This window comes from Anguilla anguilla, chromosome 2, assembly GCF_013347855.1.
Source record: "Anguilla anguilla isolate fAngAng1 chromosome 2, fAngAng1.pri, whole genome shotgun sequence".
Taxonomy (NCBI): Eukaryota; Metazoa; Chordata; class Actinopteri; order Anguilliformes; family Anguillidae; genus Anguilla; species Anguilla anguilla.
Window position 1 is genome coordinate 33,393,399 of NC_049202.1, and position 13,169 is coordinate 33,406,567.

Below are 13,169 nucleotides of genomic sequence, written 5' to 3' on the forward strand. Positions count from 1 at the left end.
ACGCGTAGCGTAAGCGGCGCGTCGTGTGTCGTGTGTCGCGCGTCGCGCAAAGGCTTGCTTAAAGCTCTATATTCCCAGTAGCTCTCGCAGTCTGCAGTGGGATTCCATCGTGTATTTCACGTTTGTTCACGACTGTTGATTATGAGTCAAGTGAATACTTGGTGAGAGACCTTTTTCAGTTAGTTAATTTGGTAATATTTTGTTAACTCATGTAAATACGTGAGAAAGTAAACGCTTTAAAGAATTACCATAAGCTTAAATCGCAACGTAGCCTACATAATAATCAATCTCAAACTGTATTGATTTATTTGCTTGGTTAACAAGCGTGCCAACTTTATGAAGAATATGTAATGATCATAATAATAATAAATAATCCATAACCATGGATTGGAAATTCTCATGTCGTCTTGTTATTCACGTCAAAACATTTATATGATCAGATTTAGTAAAATCAGTTAATCGTCAAAAAGATAGCGTAACAGTTTAAACTTGAAGGGATAAGAACACCACAACGCCATGAACACTGGAAGCTTTGAAGTACAAGTGCAATAAAGGCTTGCTTACAACTTCATTTATAAAATAGGTGCATTTTCATCGGCAAGACCACTAAATCAGATTTTTGTTAAAGCTCTGTGGATTATCTGATTTTTATTAACAAGCCCCTTTTGAAAGCACGGCGAACGAAGACATCGGAGAAGTCAAATAGGCTGAGCAATGGTTGGTTAAAAACTACCTTCCAACACTCGAGGTAACAAACCTCTGCTCGGTGCATTTTGTATTTTTTTTTTTACATATTGTATTTTTATTTATTTTTATTTTTCCATAGATTGCGTTGTTGCCGTTCTCGTTGTTAGTGTTAATCAGTTTACCATCAGGGTCCAAGTTGAACTATGCGGTTGTTCCCTGTACTTGGACCGGTACTTCTCTCTAGGGGTTTCGTCATACTTGTTCCTGGTTATGGTTATACACTTTGTTGTACGTCGCTCTGGATAAGAGCGTCTGCCAAATGCCTGTAATGTAATGTAATGTAATGTAATGTAATGCATTCACTTATACATCATTCAATAGGCTACGTTTTTCTGTGGTGTATTTTCAAATTTACCCCACCCCCTCCGCAAAATAAGATAGCGAAACTAAGTTTGCATTTTCCCCAGGTTTCAGTTTTTTTCCCACTGCAAGGACAATACAAAAGCGAAAAGGCTTGTATTTTTTAGCTGCTTATAAAACATATGGTAGGGAACTAGGGACACACCTCCAATAGCCTAATATAAGGATGATATATAAATCAGAGAATGTATACCTAGCATTTTAGAGCATATTTCTGTGTGTAAACAGGTCATCATGACGCGCGACAAGCCGAAAAATAGAACAGAAGCGAAAAACTACGCTTCAGTTCGCTTGTGTCGCACAAGTTTCGCCGCGTTCGCATCTGGTGTAGAGGACGTCGCCCGCTGTGTTGTAATAACAGTACTTCAACTACGCTTCAGTTACGCGCGCAGTGCGCTCGCGGTCGCTACGCGTGCGGTGGGTGTCCGGCTTTAGATGGGTAGAGTGCGAAATCGGCCGGTAGGACCCCAAAGCAGACGCCAGTACCTTCACTTACTGCGGTCTGCCATGGTTTTGAGTCGGGTTTTGTAGTTACTGCAATTTTTATACAACTTTTCTCTAAAACAAAGCAAAATTGAACTCTGAAACTTTGTCACAAGATAAAACAGATATCAAGTTCATTTTTAGTTACACTAACAGATGAAACAAACTGTGAAAATGAAACAACACATGCTCAAACCAAAAAACCACTGGTACAACAATAGGTACTAATTAACTTAAACCCTAACACTAACAGATGAAACAAACTGTGGAAAATGAAACAACACATGCTCAAACCAAAAAACCACTGGTACAACAATAGGTACTAATTAACACAAAATAAAATGAATCTGGGGCTGAGGAGCTGCCGCCCTTTGTCAAGGCCCAGCAGGAACTGTGACAGCTTCCCAGCGTTTGCACATATATTATGGCATTTAGCAGACACTCTTATCCAATGCAGCTTGCAGGTTGCATTTTTTTTAACATACATTCCATTTATGCAGCTGGCTAGTTTGATTAAAGTAATTTAATTTGAAGTCTTTTCCTCAAACGCCAGCACTGCAATCAGGACTCAAATCCTCTGCATGTGGGTTAATAGTCCAGCTCCCAGACCATTATATAACACTATAGCCCTCCAATCAGGGGCCATACCTACACTACAGCCCTCCAATCAAGAGTTATACCTACACTACAGCCCTCCAATCAGGAGCTATACCTACACTACAGCCCTCCAATCAGGAGCTATACCTACACTACAGCCCTCCAATAATGGGCTCCACCTATACAGCAGGCATTATCCAACCAGGAGCCAGAAATTTACCATTGTGATTGGCCCTTTTTAAGCATTCATCACAAGTTAATTTCGTATTACACTTATGAACAGTTTGTGGGTGAAACTAGAGCAATAGAAAATACCAGGTACAAGCACTGTGCACTTCAAGAAGTTCACTGCTTAGTGACATTTGTAGTGAATCATAAAATACCCTGAAAAATTGCTTTACTGAAACCAAAATAAAAAAATGTTAAAATTTAAAAAACATTCTTGGGTTAATTGAGACAAACCACCTTTGAAATATTATTTTAATTTCATTATTTAAATGTGTGTCCTGATCATGTATCTGTACACAAAAGAGGAAGAGAATCTGTCCACTAACAAGTTTGAATCTCTCAGGCATTTTGAGCGCAGTGATGGGCCCCACAATCTGGATAATGTTCTGACTGTGCTTGTGTGTTCCATGGGGAATGAGTAATCGGCCACCCCCGTATTGAAGGAGGTTTTCTGTGGACAGGTGTCCCCTGCTCGCTACTCAATAGTGACACCCCTGGTCAGTTAGGAACTTGCAATCTGTTTGTGCCAGCTTCATAGTCTTCCAGTGCAGAAAATGCATGGCATAGAAATGCTCTCGGGCTACAATGAAAATAAGGGGTAGCTGACTGCATGTGCTTGTCTGCTCTCTCCCGAATGGACAGAGGACATTGTGCCTGCATTATTTTCCCTTCCATACACACTATCATCTGCCTTCTTTCTGCAGATCAGCATAAACACCCCATAAATGTTGAAGGATTTTGAGTGTTTTCAAATTGAGCACTTTTTTGATCTTTCTCCCCACATATTTGTGCCTGTATGCATATAAAAATGAACCAAATTAATTGAAGTTACAAATGTACCCCCCATCCTCTCTCAGCAGCTCCGGATGAAGACGTAACCTATTCTGAGGTCAAAACCATCAACCCTACCGCCTCCAACACTGTGTGCCACTGTGGTTCAGCAGGTCTGTCGCAAACGCCTTAAAAGACGTTCTCTCAACAAAATTGGAAAATTGGATCTAATCCTGCACACTTGCTTTTCTTCTGAAGAATTGATTATTTTTTGACCGAATGTCATTACATAAATTAAGTTAGAAATAGAGTAGGCCAACACTCTTATATTTATTTAGGAGAGAGGGCCTCCTGTATTTTTATTTAGTGAATATTTTCTAGTCACATTGGCGAATATCAGAGATTGCAGTAGTGGATTTTTATTTGCTGTTGTAAAACTTTAGTTTACTGCAGTATGTTTGGTTTGAAATAAAAAAGACTAGCGACAAGAACAACAATATAAAAGATCAAAGAAATGAGACATTCTGCTTAACTTGTCTGTTTTCTTGACCACAGGGCACAGTGGGCAAAGCACATATCCCTACAGACGGGTTGCAGTGAGTCTGGGGCTGCTGTGTGCTCTCGTATTGGCTGCCACAGTAGTCCTGTGTCTCCTCTGTGAGTAACTATCTGTGTCTCTTTACTGTGATCCTGGTAAAATGTCATTTTAAAGTAAAAAACAGATCTGTTCTGTCATTTTACAAATGAATATCATATAATGGGATTAACTTTTGGGCTTTTGGGCAATCCCCTCTGTTTTCACCCAACTATTGATGTAGATTCTATTTTAAGAAAAATAAATGTTTTTAAGTAATAAATGAGTTACTACATAAGAGCTAATAATGTGATGTTGATGCCCTGATCATTGTTGATCATTATTTTTTTTCAAAATCCATTCAACATTGTAGTTTTTACTTTGAAATTTGCCTAGAAAAAAATTACATACATAAAAATCTTACATAATTTATAGAATTTGTCACCCATCTATATATATATATTTTTTCATTCACATTGTTAAATGTATACTGCAATATTCTTATAAAGCCCAAACAAACAAAAAGATTGTCCATAATTCTCTAGAACTGCGTAAATTAATACATTGACTTAACAACACAAATTAAAATTCTTTAAAAACTTTTTTCCTAGTTTGCCTAAATTTATTCATTCACAGTTCACAAACTTAACAAATGATGTGGTCAACCTATGGGCTTAAGCTTCTGTTTCCACAGGTTAGCACAGTAGTCTGTATCATACTGAGGTGAAATTCTGTAAAACTCCTTAATCGATACTTATGTTTCCTGAGGAATGCATTTCCCCTTGTGTATTAGATGCAAGTCTATCAGATAACTATTCAATGTTGGAGAGAGATCTGGAGGAGCTCAGAAGCAATTGCAGCAGCATGAATACATAGAAAGTCCAGCTACAGAGTAAGTACAATGAAGTAATTAAGAAACTCCTCTTTTTGTAGCAGTACTGTCCCTCCAGTTCACAGTGAGTGGTGCTACTCTGTTGTCCATCTGCAGGAAAGCATTTACTTTTACACTGTTACATATGAAAAGATCATTCTCAGAGTCTGCTGCCTGTTCATTCTGTACCGGCAGTGTGTCTAACCGCTGTCTACAGGGCTGGGCGCAGTTTTCTTCAAAGTGTTACTACTTCTCTAATGAGACGAAGAGCTGGGAAGACAGTCGCAGTGACTGCGTTAAATGGGGAGCTGACCTGGTGATTATAGAGAGTGAAGAGGAACAGTTAAGGCTCTGTAAAATAATTGTGAATGATTGTGTGGAGATAAAACTGACAACATGCATTCATAAGAAGCCACTGTAAATGTAATTATGTAATTATATCTCATCTTGTGTTGGTTCTTACAATCTAATGTGTTCAATATCACCACTATGGGTGAATCGCATTTATCAGTGGGGTGTGGCTCATGCTGTAGCTCAATACAATCATGTATAATTTTAAACAACATCTTGGCAGATCAGAAATATGAATGCTCCTCTGATGGTATCCAGTCTAAGGTTTATGTTACTGCAGTGAAATATGTCACTGGGTATGTTTCTGGTTATCTTTAATATTGTTCTGTTTGTACGATGAGGTTGATTTACTGAGTACAGTTAATCCAGAATTGTCTTCCAACAAGATATATTTCCGCTGTCTGAACTCTCTCATAGATGGCAATAGACAGAGAATGAGAAGGAGTCACTGTATCTCCGTAGCAAACAGCAGAGAAATAGAGCATCTGTGTCTTTGCTTCGTTTACAGATCCTGGGGGAAAGGAAAGTCAGATGGTAAAAATAAATTTGGTTGTGCCATGATTGCCCCTAATGTGAATGCATGGAATGCTTCTCACTGTTCTTATGACCATTATTTCATCTGTGAGACTAATGCTCTGCTTCCCTAAACCATTTTTTATCATTGTATGTTTTTGGTTCTCTCATCTTGTGAGAGGCCGTTGACCATGCCAGGTTTGACAGTCAAACACAGGACCAATAAGCAGACCACAATGTTACCGTTTTTGTTGGGAATATATGGAATATACATACTGCTGTCTTTACTAGAAATGTATCTGTGAGACTAAGCTTTATTAAATGCATTGAAATTACTGTACATGCAGAGTAGATTTAAGCTATTACATTATTGGTTCTATGGACATATTGTAAGTATAAAAAATCAAAAACAATACATTTGAAATGGTCCTCATCTTGCTGTTGTGATACTGTAAATTTAAATTGAAATAGAGAACAGCAGTCACTGCTTAAAAAGCAAATTTGTTCATTGGGCCTCATTTATCAATAATTTCGTAAATATGCACATAAGTTTCCCCGTAAAATTATACAAACGAACAACTGCCGCCGCATTTATCAAATGTTTGGAGGCACTTAGTTTCAATCTTATCCCTGTGTGTATGTTGATAAATCCAAATCAGTCGTAAATTGGAAGCGCGTTCGCGGTCGCCTCATTGTAGCGCACCTCACGCGGTGACAGGGGGTCGGCCAGTGGGGTCATCAACCCCTGCTTCAGCAGGTAACCCATGTGTTGGAATGGCATAAGATCTTCTTGTTTGCCTCGTTAAGTCTGGCTCTACGATGCTGCACAGTCTCAATTTAGAAGGGTTCTAGGGAATCGGAACCGACTCATGAGCCACTCGTCGTCCTCGGCAAAAAAGTCATACCGGTCCCTGAAAATGCGATCTCGCCGAAGTGCTCTCGCCAAATCCTCTAATAGTGCAAGGTCCGCCATTGCAAGCTTGGACTTAACAGCATTTTGGCCATTTAAATAGTATTTCTCATCAATTATTTAAAAAACAAAACTGCAATTATGAAATCATAGCAACTCTTTGTAATGCTATTACTCATTTCAAATATTTTTGTTTTACTTAATTAAAATAGTATTCGCAACCAATTTATGTTAGTTTCTTTATAATTTATCTTTCTTTATGATATTTCAATATTTCATGAGAAAATACATGGACAAAGAAGCCCATTTAATGACCAATTTCATCAATAAAAGTGTAAAATTCAAGTTAAAAGACGAACTGCGGAGTTTACACACACTCTGCGTGTGGTCTCAGGTTTTCATAAATTTCCTTCACACGTCTGAACAAGTTGGACTCCCTAAAACTTTCATTAATCCCAGTTTTCATGTGTAAATGTTGGTACAAAGGAATTACGAGAAATTTTGTTTGTATGTTGCTTGATAAATGAGGCCCATTGTGTGAAAGTATGAGCTAATAGGAAGAGCTCTTAGTACCTACTTACTCACTATCTCATAAAGGCTCTCCAAACAGACGCTGTGTCCTAAAGACATAAGCCACATGTACCCACAAGTAAACAAGTGGCATGTGACTCTATGGCTTAAATTCAAAAAACATTTATCCTCAACTCTGACTTACAAGTAATATCCTTGCTTTATAATCCTTGCTGCAATTGATAGTCAAATTTAAGGACTAATGTTTATTGAATTTAGGCGTATGTGGTTCCTGTGTTACATTAATCTCAATCTGGCTGTATCACAGAAGCAAGTCCACAAGCTAAGAGTGTGTGTAAATGTTACATTAATACTCATAAATACCAAACTGATAAAGCACTAAAAATTATATTCCATGCATTTTTGAAGACTTTTCAAAGTGTATTAAACTGTGTCATTAAAGTTTTTGTTATTCTGAATGTTAGTTTGCTGCTGAAATATTCTGCTTCAATTTCATCTTTTTCTTCTTTGTAATCATTTGTTTCAATCATTTCCTCATCACTTCAACATGACCAGATTTTACAGGATAATCTGAGAAGTGGTGCAGTTCAGCTACAGTTTCCTAATTTTATTGGCAACCAGCACAACTTTCCGTAGAAGTGGTGACTTTCACATTTTAAAGGAAGTTAAAAAAAGCTTTACGTAGTATATATAATGCTTTCATAAACTTGACAATGGCTTCATGCATACGCAAATGTTGTGCTTCATAAAGGGTGGCAAAACATCTTCTTTTACGACATTATGCCAAATGTGACATAACCAACAATATCACCTGGCTAATGGCTAAACATTATAAAGGGTGCATAAAACATGCTTATGTAGGATCCTAGGCTAACTGTGATATAACTCATGATGTCACTTGATGTCATGAAACAGTCCAAATCAACCCGAGAGAAGTGAGTCCCCTTGACTGCTGTTACAATTTTACTAAATGTACAGTAAATTACACATTTAATAAATTAAACTGTGTATACGCGCGCGCGCGCGCGCACACACACACACGCGCAGAAACACACGCGCAGAAACACACGCACGTTCACACACATACACACACTCTCTCTCTCGCAACTTAAATCAATCAAGCAGGCACACAATTCCTTCCAGAGTCTACAAGGGGAATCCGAGACAGCTACTTTCAGGAGCATCAAAGAGGTACAATCAGGGCAGTCAAACACAGGTACTGCCAAAGTTCATTCATGGAGATCAAGCTGACAATTTTGCAAATATGATGCTGTAACTTTTGGCTTGCTTGTACCAACAACAACTTGAACCGCAACATTAATAAGGAAACAATGCCAAATTCAAAAGCACTTCATACTTACCACTATGCATATAACAGTTATAAATTCTAATAAATTTACTTTGGATTTGGGCATTTAGTTTGTTGGTGAACGCTAAGAGGAAGGAACAAAAGGGCCAGTAAGGAACCAAATGGGCCTATTTCCAATTAATTCCAATAAATTCCAATTGAAAACTACACAAAGTGTTTACACATGTCATAAAATTGAAACATTTTCTTAATAAATAATAAAATGATAAAATCACACAAGCAATACTGAAATGTCACACACATTACACTTCTATTACTGATACTATACTATATAAAATTTAGACATTTTTATTATAAACTACATTTACATGTAAACATTATAAAGATGTCATAATACTTACCATTTGCATTTAATACAACTTTAATTTGAAATGAAAACAGTACTCAACACTATGAAAATTAACATGCTTGGAAGATAACAGTGCATGACGGGTATATATATACACATCTGGGTTTTTTAAGCTGAGGCAGGAAAAGGCATATCTCCTGCAGAAGACCAGAGGATCCTTTTCCAATTTGGTTGGTCCGTCTGCAGAGGCAGTGTATGTTCACCTCAATAGTGTGGACTGCCTTGGCTGTGGGGCACCTTGCAGTACTGGGGAAGGATATCAGAATTCCAGCCGGAAAAGCAAAGATGTGAGTCTGCATAGCTGGCTGATGGTACTGGAGCACTCTGCAGAGTGAGACTGTTGCAATAGCAAACAGTCCACAGTCTGAGCCACCCGCCTGCTGTTGGACATCAAGCCACTGCAGCCGGACACTCTTCCCTGGAAAGGCAAGAAGGCATGTAACCTGTGCAATGAAATCCTCTGTCTTCTGCTGCCCTAGAGAATCAAAAACATTAACTGTACCTACCTTGCAGCTGACGTTACTTACCATAATCCAGTGATTTGCAGAGATATTAAGAATCTTCACAAACCCCTGACCTGGTGTAGGTACAGTGGACGGCAGGGAGGGTGGTTGCATGGAACCCTCCTATATATGGATGCAGCATCTTCGTAAGAGCCTGGGCGTGGTCGATGACCTTGTCATCCAACCATGTGTGCTGGCTGAGAAATACGGCCCCAAAGTCCTCCACCCGTCTGTTCAGCAAAGCCGCACAGGCCTTCCCTCATTGGACACCAGTGATGACAACGTCACTGTCCTGAAAGTTATTTATTGAGATAGAATATATTAACCTCATAAAGCTGAGACTGTGTTAGTGATTATGAATTTTCAGTTGTTGAAGTTACCTCCAGTGCACCCTCCTCCAAACCAGAGCACAGTATTTTGGGGTCATCTGAATGTCCTGCCTCAGCTGGAAAGGATGCACAATTTCCTGGAGTACAGTGCATGTCATCTGGTGGATGGATCGATAGATATGCATTCAATAGATTGATCAATAATAAATCAATCAATTGTAACATCAACGCAAATCACAAGCATATACAAGTAATAAGGGGAAATATTGTCAGGATGCGTGGGGGGTTTGGACCCAAATGCAGAGGGGGAAAAACACAAAACTCCAAATGATAAGAACAAGACTTTACTGAAACAAGGAAACAAAAGGGAACAAAAAGCCTCGCAGGGCAACGTTCAACAAACGAAGGAAAACTTCAAAACACAGGAACAAAGAAAATCCAGAAAATCCAAAAACACAAGGAAACCAGAACATGGGCAGGAACACATGGAGCAGGTACATGGGTAGAGGCTTACGCACAAACACAACCAAACATAACCAAGGATCCAGCACCTGAATCAAGGAAGAGGGAAACTTAAATAGAACAGACACTGACGAGACACAGGAGGGCACCATGAACAATCAGGCCACAGAGAGGGAAGGGAAAACGAGACAACCAAGAACCAATAATAGGACAATTGAATACAATTATACAATTACACAGGGGGAGCAGGACACAAAACAGAAGTGCCGCCATCTGGCGGCCCAACAGGGAAAATGCAGACAGGAACACAGGACCATGACAAAATATATGATGATTGTCTTTTCCATTCACCTGGGATTGATGAAAATAGGTGAATGTGTAGATAAAAAGGAGAGATGAAAAAGAAGAGACAATTAGGTGGGCAATTTGACATTGTACCTGAAGCGGGTCCTCCTCCAACTCAAAGCTGTGCAATTACAGGTCATCTGAATGCACTGACTCGGCTGGAGGGGGTACAGCCTCCTCGGTGGGTTGGCCTGCTTGTGATCCTAAATGGACAATTCAAAATGATTTAATAAACCTGGACACTGTGTTTAAAAAAAAAAAAAACAAATAAAAACTTTTGTTGACATATTAAACAACATGCAGTTGTCATACTCATATGCAGGGGTTTCACTGAAGCATAGGATGTTTTTGTTTTCAGTGGCTTTCCATCCATGGTCTCCAGCTGCACCAGGTTGTTGTCCTCAACCTCAGTAACCCTATGAAAACACATAACAGCAAAGAGATTTTGTGGGTAAAATTATGACAAGGATATTCTAATGTGTCTAAGAGAAAATTCCAGGCTAAAACAATTACATCATCATTAAACGTGTTGCAGCTATGTACGGTTCATTTTCCTTCAATTTTGTCTAACAGTAAATATTCACCTATATTTGGTTGGCCAATCAGGATCCATTGTGCGCGCAGGCCCTCCACACTTCCTACCATCCTTCGTCAGGACCTCGATGCCTGGAGAGATCTTGAAGCACTTGGTCTCCTTCTTAGTCCTCCTTTGGTAGGCCTCCTTATGTCTCTCCTGGGCCTTCTCAACATTGGCTCTCACCTTGTTTGGTTCATTTCATAATGTTCTGTAACACATCTATTTTGATACTGGTTGTCTTAACCCTCCTATTATCTTTGGGGCCAATTTGACCCCATTCAATGTTTAACATCTCTAAATAAATGATTGACATCATTTTTTTGCTTCATGTTTAATGACTTTTCCTAATTTAATGGGGACAACTGGGTAAACATAATTGGGGACAGTGAGAAAAAACATTTAAACAACAAAAAGATCTTTCTTTCCAATTTTAGGTCAATCAGTGAGATTTTATGGTGATTTGCATATTTTTTCATAGTCGCGTAATAGGTATTCTGGATGTATAAGGGGGGGTGGGGGGGTTATGTTTTATTTAAAGGGCTATTTAGGTAGTCAACAAAGACGATGATAAAGTACCTGACACAAACTCATGGTAACAATTTTAATTATAATCATTTTCTGGAGGTTTAAATTGCTGGGGTCAAATTGACCCTCAGGATAAAAGATGTTAGTAAATTTGAAGATAACAGGAGGGTTAAAGAGCATGTGACTACATCATAATCACCTTGTCCAAAGCCTCTCCATCTTTCTCAGCCCTTACCTGAACGTACTTTTCCACATCACTCATCTGGAGCAGCAAATTTTTAAATTGCATTGAAAAAATAGAAATACCAATAAAAAACAACTAAACGTACTGGGTATTGATTCTGAAAAGCAGTAAAATGTAACTCCACAAGAGTTCATGCATTTTACCTTGCTCACCCTTTTGAGTCTGCGGTGAGACACGTTGACATGTTTACTGTAGTCTTTAAATGAAACTCAACCTGGTGAGAAGAACTGCAGGCTGAGAACTGCAAACCTGTAACTGACCAGGAAATGCTGTGGTTGTAGATAAGGGCGTTTTGCTTTTCTCGTGCCGTTTGACTCTTATGAAGGATCTTGTTCACTTGACTGAAGCCCATTTATCAGTGGGGTATGGCTCATGATCCAGAGTGTGTTAGTGTGGACTGTGTTTCTCTGAGCTCTCAGCAAGGGAGACACTGTGTCATGGTTCTGTCTTTTTGTTTCTATTTTTTCCTTTTTGGGCCGCCAGGTGGCGGCACTTCTCAGTTTTTGTATTTCTGTTCATTCCCTCATTGGTTTCCCATGTTAATTGTATTATTGTTTTCCATTATTTGTCTTGTTATTTAATCATCGTCCCCACCTGCCTCTCGTTATCCCTTCCCGCTTGTTTAATTATGTAATGAGTTCACCTGTGTCTTGTCTATTTAAGTCTCTTTGTCCCCTTGACTCGGGTGCTGGTTCCTTGTGTTCGTTTCTGACTGTATGTATCTGCCCGCGTTGGTCCTGCTTGTGCGTTTCTGCCTGCGTTCCTGCTTGTGTGTATTAAGAATCTTTTTGTGTTTATGTTTTTGCCCCTTGTGGCCTTTTGTTTGTTCCCTCTTTGTAATTTAGTAAAGTCTTTGTTTGAATTTTCCTTTTGGAGTCTCCCGTGTTTTTTTACTCTTCGCCTGCGTCCAACCCCCCGAATCAGTCAGAACCAGAGGAGACCCGACTTTGGGTTAATGTACTGTAGCTCCCCGCCAGAGGGGTGGGAAATCTAATGGACACATTACAGTGGATAAATACACATTCACAGGAGAATATGGAGAGGATGAAGCAAACAGAACACTTGGCAAGAAACCACATCAACCACCATTGTATATGAATCTCCACAACATGTATCCGTCTCTGCACTTAGTTTTTCCCTCTTTCCTGTACATCTATCAATTACACATGTTAACCTTTGACTGTCCAGTAGTCAGTATGGTGGGAGGGGTCTAAACACCATGCAATCCAGTATAATTCCTGACTAGATGCACTGATTCCTTAATTACAATCTGCAGTCATGCAGTGCTGTAACAGGGACACAGAATGGAGACAACACTCACTTGTAGGCAGAAAGCGAGATGTAGAGCTGTTTCTGTGTCTCATTCAGCCTCCGTGCTTATCTTACAGGTTCGGGTGGAGGGGAGAGCCGGGTGACCACTGCATGAATCATATAGCACCTATATGCAGACTGTGTAATTACTGTGTCTGCGAATGCATAGACCAATACATATAGCTTTTTTTGACCAGACGCCTGCTTGAGATTGGCATT

The 13,169-nt window shown here is 39.3% G+C and overlaps 2 long non-coding RNA genes across 4 annotated transcripts; one reads left to right on the forward strand and one right to left on the reverse strand.

Moving 5' to 3' along the window:
- The first annotated feature begins 3,176 nt into the window (after positions 1–3,176).
- On the forward strand, positions 3,177–7,431 carry LOC118221901. Of its 3 annotated transcripts, none has more exons than XR_004764212.1 (4): positions 3,177–3,359; positions 3,742–3,843; positions 4,554–4,652; positions 5,491–7,431. It is a non-coding gene; the product is annotated as an uncharacterized LOC118221901 (long non-coding RNA). The 3 variants fall into 3 exon arrangements; XR_004764211.1 differs by lacking the exon at positions 5,491–7,431 and adding an exon at positions 4,827–5,044 and having other exon boundaries at positions 4,554–4,656; XR_004764210.1 differs by lacking the exon at positions 5,491–7,431 and having other exon boundaries at positions 4,554–4,751.
- Positions 7,432–8,773: 1,342 nt separating this feature from the next.
- Positions 8,774–12,465, reverse strand: LOC118221895. The gene is made up of 5 exons (XR_004764204.1): positions 10,878–12,465; positions 10,606–10,709; positions 10,387–10,496; positions 9,538–9,644; positions 8,774–9,449 (listed from the first exon to the last, which is right to left on the reverse strand). It is a non-coding gene; the product is annotated as an uncharacterized LOC118221895 (long non-coding RNA).
- Positions 12,466–13,169: the final 704 nt, after the last annotated feature.